Source organism: Arachis ipaensis, chromosome B03 (genome assembly GCF_000816755.2).
Source record: "Arachis ipaensis cultivar K30076 chromosome B03, Araip1.1, whole genome shotgun sequence".
Taxonomy (NCBI): Eukaryota; Viridiplantae; Streptophyta; class Magnoliopsida; order Fabales; family Fabaceae; genus Arachis; species Arachis ipaensis.
The window spans coordinates 74,651,658-74,668,705 of NC_029787.2; the positions used below are offsets into that span (position 1 = coordinate 74,651,658).

At 37.7% G+C, this 17,048-nt stretch overlaps 1 long non-coding RNA gene across 1 annotated transcript; it reads right to left on the bottom strand.

Annotated features, from left to right (window-relative positions):
* LOC107634481 lies at positions 7,274–7,959 on the bottom strand. Its single transcript, XR_001618932.2, has 3 exons — positions 7,900–7,959; positions 7,421–7,500; positions 7,274–7,334 (listed from the first exon to the last, which is right to left on the bottom strand). It is a non-coding gene; the product is annotated as an uncharacterized LOC107634481 (long non-coding RNA).

A 17,048-nucleotide genomic window follows, 5' to 3' on the forward strand; every position in this document is an offset into this window, starting at 1 on the left:
TCCTTCCTCTTCCTTGGTAATCCTTTCTGGATGATGGCACTACACTCTGTAGTCATTACAACCATTTGTCCCTCCTTCAAGGATCTTTTCTTTGTCAACAATTCCTTCATGAACTTTGCATACAATGGCATTTGTTCAAGTGCTTCTATGAAGGGGATGATGATGTGCAGTATCTTGAATATCTCCAGGAATTTGGAGTATTGCTTCTCTTTGTTCTCTCCCTTGAATCTTTGAGAATATGGTAGCATTGGTTGATATGCTCTCACTGCCTCTTTCTTAGTTGACTTATCACTTTGTGTAGAGATTTCTTGCTCCTGTTTTTGCTCCTTCACCTCTTCTTTTAAGCCTTCTTTGTTTTGCTCTTTCTGAGTGATGGCTTCTGTTTCCACCTTCTTACCACTTCTCAGGGTGATTGCTTTACATTCTTCCCATTTTATGGCTTTTCCTATGTCCCTTGGGTTGTCTTCAGTGGTACTAGGGAATGCTCGCTTCTCACCTATCTCTGTGATATGTTTAGCCATTTGTGCCATTTGTCTTTTAAGGTTCCTCATGGTAGCTTCATGTCTCTCTTGTCCTTTAAGCAAACTCTCTTGTCCTTTTGCTAAACTTTGAGTAGTCTGAGCAAGTGATTGTGTATTTTGGGTAAGGGCTTGCAAGGCTGCTTCAAGACTTGAGATCCTAGTTTCATGATGGTCAACGGGTGGTATGATAGGGTATGATTGTTGTTGCTGGAAGTTGTTTGGGGTATTGAAGTGGGCATGTTGCGAGTTAAATGGTGGTGTGGAAAAGTTATTTTGGTAAATTTGTGAATTGTTGTGGGGTGATTGGTATGTGTTTTGTGGTTTCTTGTATTGGTTAGTGTTGTTAGATGAATGATTTTGGCTGTTTGTGTTGCGGGAATAATTGGAGTTGTTGTTCTTCTACCAATAGTTTTGATTATCACCCCATCTCAGGTTGGGGTGATTCCTCCAGGATGAGTTGTATGTGTCACCATGGAATTCATTCTGAGAAGAATTTGAAGCATTATGCATGTATTGAACTTGTTTTTGTTGCTTCTCAACATTGCCTACTTCACCTTGGCCCTATTCAATTGAAGGTTGATTTGTTGTGCTCACTGAAGCTAGTTGGAGGCCATCTATTCTTTTAGCCATCATTTTCATTTGTTGCTGGATTTGTTGGTGCATCAACTTGTTCTGTGCCAAGATGGTGTCCACTCCTTCTAATTCCAACACACCATTCTTTTGAATGGGTTGGAGTTGCCTCTGATAAGCATAGAAATATTGATTGTTTGCTACCATGTCTATGAGATTCTGGGCTTCCTCGGCTGTCTTCATCAATTGTAGCGAGCCTCCTGCAGAGTGATCCAAGGACTCTTGAGATTTTAGAGTTAACCCCTCATAGAAATTTTGAAGTCTATCCCATTCACTGAACATCTCAGGTAGACATTTCCTAATCAGAGCTTTGTATCTTTCCCATGCATCATACAATGATTCCCCATCTATTTGAGTGAATGTTTGCACCTTCGTCTTCAATCTGATGATCCTCTGAGGTGGGTAGAACTTAGATAGGAATTTATTCACCAAATCATCCCAAGTGTTGATGCTTTCTTTGGGGAATGTCTCAAGCCATTGAGATGCCTTGTCCCTCAAAGAAAATGGAAACAACAGCAGCTTGTAAATATCTGGATGCACACCATTTGTCTTGACAGTTTCACATATTCTTAGGAAGACATATAGGTGTTGATTTGGATCCTCAAAGGGACCTCCTCCATAGGAACAATTATTTTGCACGAGAGTAATAAGTTGAGGTTTCAATTCAAAGTTATTTACGTGAACATTGGGAGTGAGTATGCTGCTCCCACAGTTTCTGGGATTGGGGAAAGTGTAAGAAGCTAGAAGTCTCCTTTGTGGTGGGCCGTTATTGTTGGCAACTCCCTCAGGATGGTTATGCAGATTGCCCTCCATGGCTTGATCTTCTCCTTCTGAGTCTTCTTCACCGATTACTCTTTTCCCTCTTACTTCTCTTCTCAATCTTCGAAGAGTTCTCTCGTCACTCTCACAAAAGGTGACCTCTCTCCTTGCTTCTGACATACAAGCAAACCAACAACACAAGTAAAATACTCTATTGCTAGAGTGAAGTTAAAGTTAATGAAACAAAATATCAAACAGTTAGTGGGTCTTAACAAAGAAAAGAAAAATGCTTAATCTAAACTACCATTCACTTAATCATTGTTAATCTTTGCCAATCCCCGGCAATGGCGCCAAAAAAATTAATGAGATTTTAATTCTTGAATGTGATTGCAAAAAAATTAAATGACAAGAAATTTAAAGAACTAAAGTAATGAAGGAAAATTAAATGATTAAAAGTAAATGATGGAAACTTAGATTGCAAGAAACTTAAATGACATTAAAGATAAATTGTAAGGGAGTAGAGTGCAGGAACATAAAGTGCAGAAATTAAATTGCAAGTAATTTAGAGCAGAATGTAAATGGTAGGAATGCTAAATTACTTTGATATAAAAGGGAATTGGGTAGTGGGCAATCAAATAACTAGAGAACAAAAGAAATGAGAATTAATGATGGAAGAGATTATTAGGGATCAGAGATGCAAATTCTCATGAACTGATGTTGATCAATTCCTTCTCAATCATGGGTATAGATCCATGGCAGATTGTAGGTAATTGAGTTCCAATCTCTTGGTAACTCAATTTCTCTCAACACAACCAATTGCCACTCTCGTGATCTAATTGTTCATGAGAAGAGATGAAGCTCATTAACTAATCCTTCAAGCCACACAATTCCCAGGATCTCAACCAAGGGTAGTTACATCTCACATACCAATCAAAATTGTATTAATCAAGGAAATTATGAAAGGATGAACTCTAAACTGAAATATATGGCTCCTTTCTCAAGTTCACCATACAGTTCATATAGATTCAACCCCTCTCTCGATGGTGATTGAATCTTTGAAGAACAAGAGTTTCCTCATGGATGAACCACTTGAAGTGAGAAGGAAAAGAAGAGTTATCAACCCATTCAAATAAAAAGAGCTCCTCCCCCTAATGAAAATGGGGTTTAGTGAATCATAGCTCCAATTTCAACAACAATTGCAAAGATCAAAATTAAACTAAGTGTAGGAAAGAATGAAGAAGAAAAAGAAAAAATTCTTAAAACTGAAATTCAAAGCCCCGAGAAAAACAAAATAGTTCACCGGTATGCCTCTAAAAATGCAGTAAAAAGTAAAGAGAAAAAGTGCAAGAAAAGTGTAATGTAAAAAGTAAAAGTATGTAAAAAAAATCCTCCCGTAAGTACAAAGCTCCTCTCTATTTATACTACTCCTAAACCCCTTTAGAGATCCTCAATTGGGCAAGCAATGTGGGCTTTATCCTTGTTTAATTCTTGGCTCAATGGAAGAAGTGTTGCTAAACAGAGGGAGCATAACTCATTCTCATTACTTCTGGTCCAATGGCCTGGCGTTACTGGCAAACACGCCAGTTCAAGGCATGTTGGCAACGTGCCAATGCACTTCCTGGGCTGGGAGCTTGGTGCTTGGGCGTTGTTAGCCCAAGTTGTCGTCAATAACTTGGCTTTTCTTCCTCTTGGCTCCACTTTTCATGCCTAATGTTGCCTCTGGTTTGAGCTTTAATTTTGTGCTTCACTATCGACTATTATACATTTTTGGAAAGCTCTAAATGTCAGCTTTCCAATACAACTGGAAGCACTCAAATTGGATCTCTGTAGCTCAAGTTATTCTTGTTTGAAGGAGACAGGGTCAGGCTGCCAAAATCGCACACGTTTTTGGTGAAAACGCCCTTGTTTCCAGCGTTGCCAACGTGCTCAGATTCTGAAGCTCTAAATGAAGCTAGCTTTTGAAGCTTCAAATGAATGCCAACCTCATACTATGATATATGGTTGGAAAGCGCTTGATGTCTACTTTCCAATACCACTGGAATCACCTCCTTTGAAGCTTTGTAGCTCAAGATATACTCCATTGAAGGTGACAAGGTCAAGCTGGCTTTACTACAGGTTGATACCATATTCATCTATGCACTTTTGGGCCACGTTTCTTCCTCAAATTTAGTGTTCACCATGTAGTGCCATATATGCTTGGAAAGCTCTTGATCCCTACTTTCCAATGCCATTGGAATCACCTCATTTGGAGCTTTGTAGCTCAAGATATACTCCATTGAAGAAGGTAAGGTCATGCTGCCAAGTTTGTTGGAGTTGTTGCTGGACACGCCTTCATTCCTTCCAAGTTGGCAACGTGCAAACTTTCCAGGGCTGAGACATAGAGCTGGCATTGTTGATGAACACGCCCCTTGCTAGGAAGTTGGCAACGTGCTCGATGCCTTCTTTAGGCTCATTCATGCCTCCTTGAATTTCAACTTCATATTCTTGTTTTTGGGGCCTAAAGATGACTCTGATTTGAGCTTCCATTTCATGTTTTACTATAGACTATTATATATCGTTGGAAAACTATGGATTTCAGCTTTCCAACACAACTAGAAGCATGTCAATTGGATTTCTGTAGCTCAAGTTATGCTCCATTGAAGAAGGTAAGGTCAGACTGTCTAGCTCACCAGCATTTTTGGCAAACACTCCTTTGTTCTTTCAAGTTGCTAACGTGGGTTGCTTTATTCCAAGGTTGCTTAGCTGCTGGCGTTGTTGATGAACACGCCTTTATAACTCCAAGTTAGCAACGTGCTAACTTCATCCTCCTTGTCAAGCTTCCTAGCGTTGTCATTGAACACGCCTTCGGAACTCAACGTTGGCAATGCCCAGATTCACTCTCCAGTGCTGCCATGTATTGTTGCGCGTTGTTGATGGACACTCTAGTTCATACCTAAGGTGGACAACGTGCTCGAGCTCTTGGTTGGCTCAAGATCTTGCTCTTGGCGTTGTTGCTGCCGTTGCCTTCAAACACGTCCTTGTTACCAAGGGTGAACAACGTGCTCGAGGCTAGAGGTTGCCCTCCAAGGTTGCTTGCTGCGTTGCCAAGGAACATGCCTTCAGAACTTGGCGTTGGCAATGTGCTTCACACCCTTCCTATCCAAGCCTTCTTGCTGCTGGCGTTGTCATCAAACACGCCATTGTAAATTCAAGTTGGCAACTTGCTTGAGGCTTCAAATTCACCTTCCAGGGTTACTTGGCGTTATTGCCAAACACTCAAGTGATAATGCACGTTGGCAACACCCAAGTCTCTTCCTCCTTGCCAAGCTTGCTATGTCCCCAATCTTTCTTGCTCCAATTCTTGCTCCATTGCCTTCTTGCTTCATTACCTATCATTAACCCAAGAAATTGTCTCAAAGTATTGCCATTCCATGCAATCAATTTCAAGAGATTCATTCATACTCATTCATTTGTAAACTACTTGAATCATTTGCATGGATTATACCAAATTTCACCTAGTTCTTGGTTCATAAATGCATGGAGATGAAAATCATTAAAATGCTTGTTTATTCCAAAGAAAATGAATGAAACTAAACTAAAATTACTTAAACTAACTAGTTAATATAGCAAAGATGCAAATGCATCAGTCACATATGCACGCGTGCCTGTTGCTCTATCACCACGCTTTTGTGGATCTATCGGCACACTTTTCTTGTTGGCACGCTTTCATCTCTTACCACGCTTAAAAAGCGTGGCCATAGGTCTTAACCTATAGATACGCTTAAAAGCGTACCAAAAAGTGTACATGTCGCCACGCTTTTAAAGTGTGCCCAAAAGGTTGGTTTTGGGTACACTTCAAAAGCGTGCCAATAGGGAGCAATAAGGCTACGCTTTTTTAAACGTACCTAGAAATGAACCTATTGCCACGCTTTAAAAGCGTGGCTGTATCATTATCAATTTAAAAAAAACTAATACCACGTTTTAAAAGCGTGGCTATATCCTTATCAAATTAAAAAAATTAGCATATGCTTTTTTACATGCACTCTAATACACTCCAAAAAAAAACATTAACAAAAATATGTAAACAGGGCACTACAAGATAATATTATCATCATAAGAGAATTGAAAAATGAGAAGGATTCATGTTCTAAAAATAGAAAAAAAAGGAGACACTCAATCCTAAAGGATGAACATACGATGATACAAAACATGAGCTGAATAACACAGCTTGGAATTTATTTCCTATGTTACCTAGACAAGTTATTAGTAATTGCCTCTCAGAAAACGCCAAGGTCCTGTTCCGGTTCCCATCCTGCATATAAGGCATTTGACATATTGGTAAACAAAATTTGGAACATGGAATCATAAAATCTTTAAAGCAAAATTTGAGAAAGTATAGAATTTGTGTATAATTTAAAATTTAGGATTTATAATCTAAAATTTAAGATAAATAAAATAATTAAAAAATTATTTAATATTAGCCGAAAAAAATTGGTTTCTTAGCGTTACTCTTTTATTAATTAGTAAGAAAAAGTTTGTTACCTCCAAATACCGGCAAACATGCGTATTCCTTAATCAAATAGTTACCAAATTCATACTTAAATAACAAACAAGAAAACAAGTGGATTCTTATCAAGTGAGGATGATAAAGTTAATGATAATTCCTTATATTTTCCAAACACTTTGATAAAAGAAAAAATTCTTTCACTACAAATAAAACTCACTTTTAATTTTTCTCAAATGACTGTAGAAAGAGCAAATAAAATATAATAACCAAGTTATAAATCAGAAATTGCACAATGAAATAACAAAAAACATAGAAGGGCAACAAAAGAAATCAAACCATCTAGCTCAAATTGAAAAAAAAAAAAAAAAACTTAAGTGAAGCAGTTGCAAATTTTGACCAAATATCTGAGCTCAAGATCCACTAGGAAATTTTATAACCTTTTTTTTGGGATTTTTTCAAAACCAAACATAGTAAAATCCTTCTCATATATTCCCATGAGCAACTCTCACTTCATAGTCAGCAACCAATACATACAAGTTCGCTACCTAAAATCGTGGTGCTAAGCATTTTTAACCACTATATTAATGTTTCTTGTGATGGCACATTAATCAAGCTCTCTTAATGTTACTATAGTTTTAAAGGAAAATTTCACTACCACAATAAGTTTGCCTTTGTTCTCAGGAATACTAGCCAATCTTAGAGCTGCAACTGTATTAGCTTCGGATGAAATACCAACCTAAAAATAAAAAATAGGAACAATAAAAAAAAGTTGGAAAGTCAGTTACAGTTATTTAAAGAAAAGATGCATGTCTTAGAGTTGAAACTTGTCATTGATTCTAAACATGTTGTATGCAAAAATGATTATTTGAAAAAGTTATCATGAATCCTTCCTTCAAGGCCAGCACCCTGGCCATGTTGACTGCATCTTTACTGCTAACCTACCACACATGTTTGAAATGACAATTAGGAGAAGCATAATATTTTCAAGTTAGGTGAGCAAATTAAAGTAGTGTTTTCCATGTACCTCAAGAACTTTCTCCATTACATCCATGTCCAATATGTTTGGTTTGAATCCAACCCCATTGCCGGTAATATGATGTGGACCTATATAGAAGAACAATATCAAAGTTTGTAATTCCATAGATTTGAAAAAAGAAACAATAGATAAAGATTTCCCAACCTAATTCAGTAAATATCATAATCTTTTTAGACCCTAATTTTGATTACTTTTTACATTTACATTAGTTCATCACTACAACAATGCTAGAAATCACAATTAAGTATTGAGTATTGACATTGAACTCAAGTCCTTATGAGGAAAGATGACTACTCACACAAATGGTTTGATATGTTTGCCTAAACTACTTAATATAGTATCTATGAACATCTTAGCTATCATCGTCACATGAAAACATCTTCATGTAAGCAATCACCACGAAAAAAATAGGTAGGAAATCGTCACTAAGAAAAAGAATATTAATGAAAAAAGAGCATGATCTTTACCAGGTTTACCACCATTTAGGATATTGCTTTCAGCTGGCTCCACTCCATATATCTATGCAGTGGAAAACATTTCCAGAATTTAATGAGCTTATCTAACAAACAGAACAATGTTCAGTTTGTAGTGTGAACTGTGAACAGAGAACATCAGCTTAACATTAGGATTTTTTTATTTGAGATATTGTCCAACACCAGAGACAGTGCCTCCACTACCTATTCCTATAACAAATATGAGTGATTCTTACAGGAAGCAATTCTTTGATGATAAATTTGAGTTGTTGCCTCACTTGGATTTTTCTGCAGCAAACAGGTTTTCGACAACCAAATTTCAAAAATCCAGCATAAATCATATACTTAACGAATCGCCTTCCAACTTTCCAGCCTAGTCCTAAACATTTCTATGTACACCCCAAACTTTATCCCATGCGATTTCGATCAGTGTGAAATTAGTTATAACCCTTCAAAGTTTCTGCCCTCTTTTAAAGTGATGCAGAAAAACAGATTTAGTAGTCCAACTTAAAAAATTTACAACTAATTTCACAAATTATAGAATCCTTTTTAAAATTAAATTCTAGCAACTAGACTTACTCTAGTTTACGCAGCATTTAACTCATTACAATTTCGTTGACTGTAGAATTATTTATTCAGTTATAAAATTACTGCATCATTTTAGAAAATCAGATTTTCAAGAAAAGGATTTGGCATTTAAATTTTAATCCCTCAACAACTCTCAAGTTCAATTCTAGTTAATCCCTTATCAATCAATTTAAATTTATAATTAAATGCTTATAATTTAAAAGCTTTTAATCTGGTCCCTACTATTTTGAACAGAACATTTATCTTCAAATTGAATTACCACCCTAAATTATTGGAATTTAATTACAAATTTGATAAAACAATAAGGAGGAACAGTATAATAGTAGAAGGGATTCTAAGAGTAACATACATTTGAAGATGAAGTTTTCAAATTGAGGAACTCAACATGAAAAATGAATCTCCCTAGAAGTGGAACCTCAATTCCCCACACAAATCCTTCTCTACTACTCAGCAATTTGTCTCTTACCTCTGCATCAAAATAAGAAACCATTGAAATGTTAAAGCAAGAACAAAGGCTAAGCTATATCTTGTTGTATTTCAAAATAGAATTAAGAAAACCTAATTGAGCCAAGGCCTTGCGATCTTTGGCAGAGCTACGCAGGCGAATGACAAAAGATGAAACTGGAAGAAGATTGTTCCTTGCTTCTGGAAACAACTTAACACAAGAAACTCTGTTCCTCTCCACAGATAAATGCCTGAAAAGATAAGATAAAGTGAGTGATAATTATATTATTATCAGGAAAGAAAGAAAGAAAAAAATGGAGGAAACTGCTAACTTGTTTAATTATAAAGCTGCCCTATATTACTTATCGCCACTTTGCTTCTTCTATTCATACTCAACGGCAGAAAGCTACATCTAGAAATCCATAATCAACTAGTTTAATAAGGCCCTGCAGTAATAATATGTTTCATCATTTTACTTATTGCCACTTTGCTTCATCGGAATATTCATAATCAATGGCAGAAAGCTACATCTAGAAATCCATAATTAACTTCTGTACTGCTTTGTTTTAGATACCTGGTCATTAAGCACTCTGCACATGTTTGAGAATTCCAAGATTCTTGCTGGGGGAATCAATGATGATTTGCATAACTCAGAGTATGATTTATATAGCTGCAAGATTATTAGAACCATAAGAATCAATATATATTTTAAAAAAAAAAGAGGAATCATTTTTGCAAATTCAAAAGCTGTAAAGAGCACCTTTCTAAGGATTGTATCTTTCTTAGATCCACGGAAATGTTTCATGGATGAGCAAAGTATAATCTGCAAAAGGTACAAATTCATAGGTCAAAGAGCTATTTTCTTGATTACAAATTAAAACAGCAGCACAGCAAGAGCTATTTTCTTGATTGATTCAAAATGGAGCATTTTAAAATAAATGAAGATGGAGCACAATTGAGCACTAACCTTTGAGCATCACAGCGAGTAGAACCACGAGACCTGGCAAGCAGAACCGCGAGACAGCGGCGAGCAGAACCACGAGACAGAGGCGAGCAGCTTTCCGAGCAGAATGACGAGAGGGACGACAAGCAAAACAGCAAGAGGAATGGCATTCAAGGACGAACCTGGTTGCGATCTTCAACGCTAAGGGAGGCGCGGTGAGATAGATGGTGGCGTGATGGAGGTTAGGGTTTTCTGAACCTTTCAAGGAAAAGCCATTCAAAGCAGCATCGAGGAAGACAACCACTGCTCGACAAAGATGATGGTGACGGCAAGCTCGAGGAAGGCCACGGTGGTGGCGACGGCAAGCTCAAGACAACGAATGCTCGACGAAGATGACTGGTGCGACGAAGGTGATGAAGGCCGGGTGAGATGAAGGGTAGTGATGAAGGCTGCTGGGTGCGATGAAGCTGAACGATGAATACCGAAGGAAGCTGCTGGGTTCGAGAGTGAAGATGAAGTGACGGTGCTGCAGTATGCTTAGGGTTTGAAAGTGAATTTTAGGGTTAAAGGGATTTCGGAAACTAGTGTATTGTTACTATTAATTTTAGGGTTAAAATTTGAAAACTTGGAAAAAGAAAAGTTAAGTGTGGAAAAAATTAAGTGGGAAACTAAATTTTAGGGAAGGGACTCTATTGGCACATTTTTGTATGGTGCCAGATTAAACCTAGGATAGCCACGCTTTTTCAAGCGTGCCAGTTTCTCTTTGTGGCCACGCTTTTTAAGCGTGGCAAAAAAAGCGTGGCCAAATATCAAATCAGTTGTCACTCTCGTAAAGTGTGTCGATTTCTCTCTATGGGTACACTTTTCAAGCGTGGCGTTGAGAAAGAATGGCCAAATTTCAAATAAGTGGCCACCCTAATAAAAGCGTGCCGATTTCCTTCTATGGCCACGCTTTTCAAACGTGGCAAAAGAAAGCGTGGCCAAATCACAAATCAGTGGCCACCCTCGCAAAAGCGTGCCCATAGACCACTTTTGGACACGCTTTAAAGCGTGGCAAAAAAAAGGGTGCCGACAGGCCTTTTTTCTTGTAGTATAAGGAGGAAGGGCTATTTGATAAGCTACTAGACCGACTCTTTTAAGTATTTGGAAAGGTCCTATATATCGAGGGTTAAGCTTTTTAGTCTTAAGGGCTCTACCTATTCCAGTAGTCGAGGTTACTTTTAGAAAAACATGGTCTCCCTCACTAAACTCTAAGGGTCTACATCTATTATCGGCATAGCTCTTTTGACGGCTTTGTACTGTCTGGATCTTCTGACGAATCCCCTTTATCTTCTTAGTAGTTTCTTGCACTAAGTCTGGACCCAAGATACTAGCTTCTCCGTCATCATTCCAACACAATGGTGTCTGACATCTTCTTCCTTAGAGAGCTTCATAAGGTGCCATCCCGGTACTTTGTTGGAAACTGTTGCTGTAGACGAACTCGATCAACGGAAAATATTTATCCCAACTGCCTTGGTTATCCATCACACAAGATCTTAGCATGTCTTCTAATATCTGAATTGTCCGCTCTGATTGTCCGTCTATCTGAGGATGGTATGCTGTACTCATGTGCAATTCTGTTCCCAACGCTTTCTGGAAAGCTCCCCAGAATCTGGAAGTAAACCTCGGATCTCGATCTGAAACAATTGACAAAGGTATCCCGTGCAATCGTACGATTTCTTGAATATATATATATATATATATATATATATGCCATCCTTTCTAAAGTATAGTCAACTCAAATCGGATGGTAGTGCGCTGACTTTGTCAACCAGTCCACAATTACCCAGATGGCATCGTGTCCTGTTGAGGTCCTTGGCAATCTCGTGATAAAATCCATAGTGATCAGCTCCTATTTTCATTGTGGTATTTCAAAGGGTTGCAGGGTTCCTGATGGCTTTTGATGTTCCACCTTCACCTTCTGACATGTTAAACATTTTGAGACACAATCAGCTACCTTTTTTTTCAAGCCCGGCCACCAGAACATTTGTTTCAAATTTTGATACATCTTTGTTACTCCAGATGCATAGAGAATCTACTTTGATGAGCTTCTTCAAGAATCCTTTGTCGCAATTCCCCAGAGTTAGGCACACAAATTCTGTTCTTGTACCTCCATACACCACTATGATCCTGTCTCACAGCTTATGGTCCTTCTGCTCCCATACATCTCAACATTGTCATCATTTCTGAATCCTAAACACAATTTTTGGTATATCTGGCTCGCTTACTTGAATTTGGTGATGACCCGATCGCAAGTCAATCTTAGAGAACACAGTTGCACCTTTCAACTGATCCATCAAATCATCAATCCGTGGAAGTGGATACTCGTTCTTAATAGTGACCTTATTTATCTGTCGGTAATCTACGCAAAGTCTCATTCCACCGTCCTTCCTCTTTACTAGCAATACTGGAGCTTCCCAACGTGATGCACTGGGACGAATAAATTTCTTTCCAGGTAGCTCATCCAGCTGCTTCTTCAACTCTGTAAGTTCCAATAGTGACATCCGATACAGTGCTATGGAAATTGGTCCGGTTCCAGGTACTAGTTCAATGCTGAATTCTATCTCTCACTGAGGAGGAAATTCGAGGATATCGTCCAAGAAAACATCAGGAAATTCTTTCACCATTCGGATTTGTTCTAGGCTTAATTCACTATCATTCGAGCTAGCCGCTAACAGAATGTACCCCTCACAATCACTCCCGTCTAAGGTAAGTCTTACATAATTTAGATATAAGGTATGAAATAGAAATGGTTTAGTATGTGGACTATCAGATGGAATAACAACAATTCTTTCAAAGCAATCATGGAAAACATGATATTTAGATAACCAATCTAGCCCTAGAATAACTTCTAGACTACATGGAGGCAAACAAATTAAATCATGTATGAAAGTCCTGTTCCTAATAGTAAATAGTACTTGTAGGCACACTAAACTGGTCAAAGCATTTTGAGATGCAGGTGTATGGACAATTAAATCAAAATTTAACTCAAAGAAATCTAGTCCCAACTCACGAGCAACAGTTAAAGAAATAAAGGAATGCGATGCATCTGAGTAATACAGTACAATTAGAAATTGATTTCTAACATAACACTGACCTTGGATCAGGGCGTCTGATTGCATAGCATCGTCAGCAGTCATAGCAAACACTCGACCTTATTGCTGGGTTCGTACTGGATTTCGAGCAAATTTTCTTAGGTAGATCGTAGCTTTGTGTCCAGATTCCTCACAAGTAAAATAAGCGTTCGTTCCTTACAGCATCCAAATCTGACATAACCATAACCATGGAGATCATAACAACTATGAGAATAGCTGTGCCTCACATCGATTCATCATTCGGAACTCGATTAAACCATGCATATTCGCAGTCATTATGGTTCTATCCGCACCAAACAATCAACATTAAGGTGATCAGTCTTAATATTTCAAGTAAGGCACGAACATTTCCATAATGAGTGCTCATAGACATTCATGCCAAATGTATCTTAAAGATACCCTAACAGCATGAGACACACAAGCAGAGTATGTAATGAAGCATAGTCAGTCCACTCCCCAGGCTCTATTGGAAATGAACTGCTCTAATACCAAATTGTAACGACCCAACTCCCAGTATGCCATGGTCATACAAGAAGCAAAGTGTTACTAACTTGTCCTTCCTAACTATTATCTATTATTTAATATATGAGCCTGTGCCTTGTTAGAACGTTGCCAATTTTACGAGTAACTTTTTTTTATTCGCTGTGGATGATAATGTAAAAATAAACAAGCATACATTGAGAGCAATAAAAGGAGGCATAGAGAAATATAGAAATATAGCAGATAATATACATCATGTACACTATAACAAAATATGTAGCTTTTACACAAGATCAAGTCAGTTTACATCCTCGTCAACCTACGTAGCTAATATATACACGACACTCCCAGGGCCTGGCCTATACAAAAAGGCGCTAAACTGGCGCCCAGGCTAGCCTAACCACTATATAGCTCCTAGCTCTCGGGTGTACTAACACAAGTGAGAGACTAACTAATAGATAATGTCAGACTAGAGTGTCATCAAAAGAATACCCCTACGGCTGTCAAACTATATCTACATGTGGCCATTCAGAAGATCGTCATGAGGCTCACCCATCTCCTCATTCTGCTCTATCTCTATCTTAGGGATCCTCCTCCTCCTCATCGACTGCGGCTATAGCTATACGCTCAGATCCACCAGAAACACTGCTGTCACTATGTACAAAACCATTCGCGAGCACAGGTCCGTTTGCGTATATCGGAGATACCGCGTCATCCGGTAGTGCCGACTCAATAGGCTGTGGAAAGTCTAAGATTGGCTCAAGGGGAAGGTCCCACTCTGGTAGAATCACATGTACGTACTCTCCAGCTATCTCGGGCTCATCAGGAATGATAGGCCCAGGTGCCACCTCATTCAAGGGTTGAGCTGGTATAAAGTGTCTGTGATCATCGGGAAAAGGATATCCAGGTGCATCAGGGTGTAACCAGGATAAGGGAAAGTCGTAGAGATCATCAGGATCAAAAAGCGGACTACACAAAGGATGTTGGAAGGGACGGTTTTGTAACGTATAACGTCTCATACGAAGCTTCGCACTCAGAATGTAGTAACCATAGTACACTGGATCCTCGTAAATGTATAGGTCTTTGACTTCATAGAATATCACGCCCGATTCCATCTGAAGGGGAGGAAGGGAGAGAAGGGGGTATGAACCGAGGAGTTCTTAGTAGGGCTTACGTTTATTTACACGGTGTCGATGAGTAGACGAATAACAAAATATAGCGAAGCAGTAAAAAGAAGATAAAGATAGAAAGAGAAAGTAGAGACAACAGAAAGCAGAACACAAACAAAGAATACAAGAAAATGTAACACAGAAATAGCATACAAGCAAACAAACATAAGGAAATAGATCACACACAGAAAGGAATGCAACAGAGAATGATGCACAGACAAGAATGATGGATGTCTAGCCCTAGTGCAGGCCATGAGCTCACGTGTCGGTTGGCTGCCCGCAATCCCGACATTTATCCAGTAAAGAGTAATCCTGATTTCCCAGATACGATTTTCCGTTCCTAGAGGATAGTAATAGCCGCTCATTCGAGACGGCCTCTGCTTAACGCAAGAAACTCTGCTTTGCTCTAGGGAATCGAAAAATGGCTGTAGGTAACTTAGTATCCCTACAGAAACTCTGGGTTGCATCAAGCAACTAATATGTATTAAATATAGCTCTGGGTTGCGTCAAGCAACTAATATATATATAAATATAGCTCTGGGTTGCATCAAGCAACTAATATATATATCAATATAGCTCTGGGTTGCATCAAGCAACTAATATATATAAATATCTCTTTATTATATTACTCTTCTCTTTATATCTCTTTACTCTGTTCTGATTTTTCTTTTCTCTGTATCTCTTTACTCTGCTTTGGTTACTCTGTTCTCTGTATCTCTTTACTTTTCTCTGATTACTCATTCCTTTATATCTATGTTACCCTTATTCTCTTTATCTCTTTACTCTACTCTAATTACTCTATTCTCTGTATTTCTCTATTTTGCTCTGATTTCTCTACTTAATGTATATATTTAAAGCTTATGTAAATTTCGGTATGAATAGTTAGCTTGTCCCAAGTATAGGTTCATTAAGTCTATACTGAAACAGTTTAACTTTTCATATAATACCTAACCCTAGTCTCAACTCAAGAACTAACTATGTTGCCCTAGTTCGTTCACTAATCTCTGTCTGTTTTTCTGTCATTAAAACTTTACAGACTTTTCTTCGACTTTTATCTTTTCTTCAACTTTTTATCTTTCTTTTACCTTTGCCTCACTAATATGTTCTTACCACACCCTAAGTGTTTAATAAAGGTAATTATGAGATTTTGCGCTTAAAGTTGTCTTTCTAAAGCTTTTACAGAAAACTGCCTTTTTCGTATTATTTTATTATTTTTATTAAAATATTATTTTTAATTAAATATTATTATTTAATATTTTATTATTATTTATTATTTTATCATTAAATTTTCTAAAATTACCTTATCTTTACCTTAAACCTTTAAAATTCACTTTTTACCACCCATAACTTTTAATATTTCTACTTTAACCACCCTAACTTTCAGAAATTACAAAATAACCCTTCAAACACCAAAATATTTACTTCCTTGTCCTTTCTAAGATCTAAAAGGTGTTCTTCAATGTTCTTCACCACACTCAAAGTGTTCTTTGTGTTCTTCGTAAATTCTTCAGATTCTTTATCTGTTTTTACCCGTTTTTCAGTCTTTTCAGCAACCGATTTTTGCCATAATACATAATAAATTAGCAGCCACTAAAACCCCATCTTTTCCACATGATTTTAACACAAATTGAACCTCAATTTAGGCCTAGGGTTTCGTTTTTCCAGCTGCTCCAAGAACATGAACTTAAAGCTTAAATTTCTTCAAATTTTATCAAAATTTCACCAAATTTTCACCAAAAATCAATCATATATGCAACCAATTTTTAGCACAGCCAAATCATACAACATTCACACAACTCAAACACAAATAATCAAGATTAATTTTGTTACACCCTACCTGGTTTTGCTGCTCCTAATTCAGTTAGACTTTCAGGTGGTCCTTTAGCACTTTTTCCTCCTAAATCACATCAAGAACAACTTTAAATCCAAAAACCCTCAACTAACCAAATCTCCCTCCGCATGTTAGAAGGTAATTTATAACCTTAGACTTTCTGGAAAGTCACGTTTCTTGGCCCTCAAATCAAGTTAAGCATGATTCCTAAGGACGAACATCAAGAAAACACATATTTAAGCATGTTTCCTTGAAACCGAATCAAAAGGGAGATGGTGCAGCCAACTCACCTTGATTCCAGCCTTGATAAGTCATATGATCATGTAGAGAAAGAAGAGAGGATCATTTTGGTCGGATTGGAATTTTGATTTGAGTTTTAGTTCAGCAGAAATCAAGCTTTGAAGATTTGGAACTAAGAACTTTTCTCTCTTTTTCTCTCTTCCTATTTTCGGCCACAAAGTGAAAATGAGCCAGCCTTGGGGGTTTTGGGGGTGTAGGGTGAGTTGTGATTGGTTGGCTTGGAGGTGGATTAAAATAATATTAAAATATCTCAG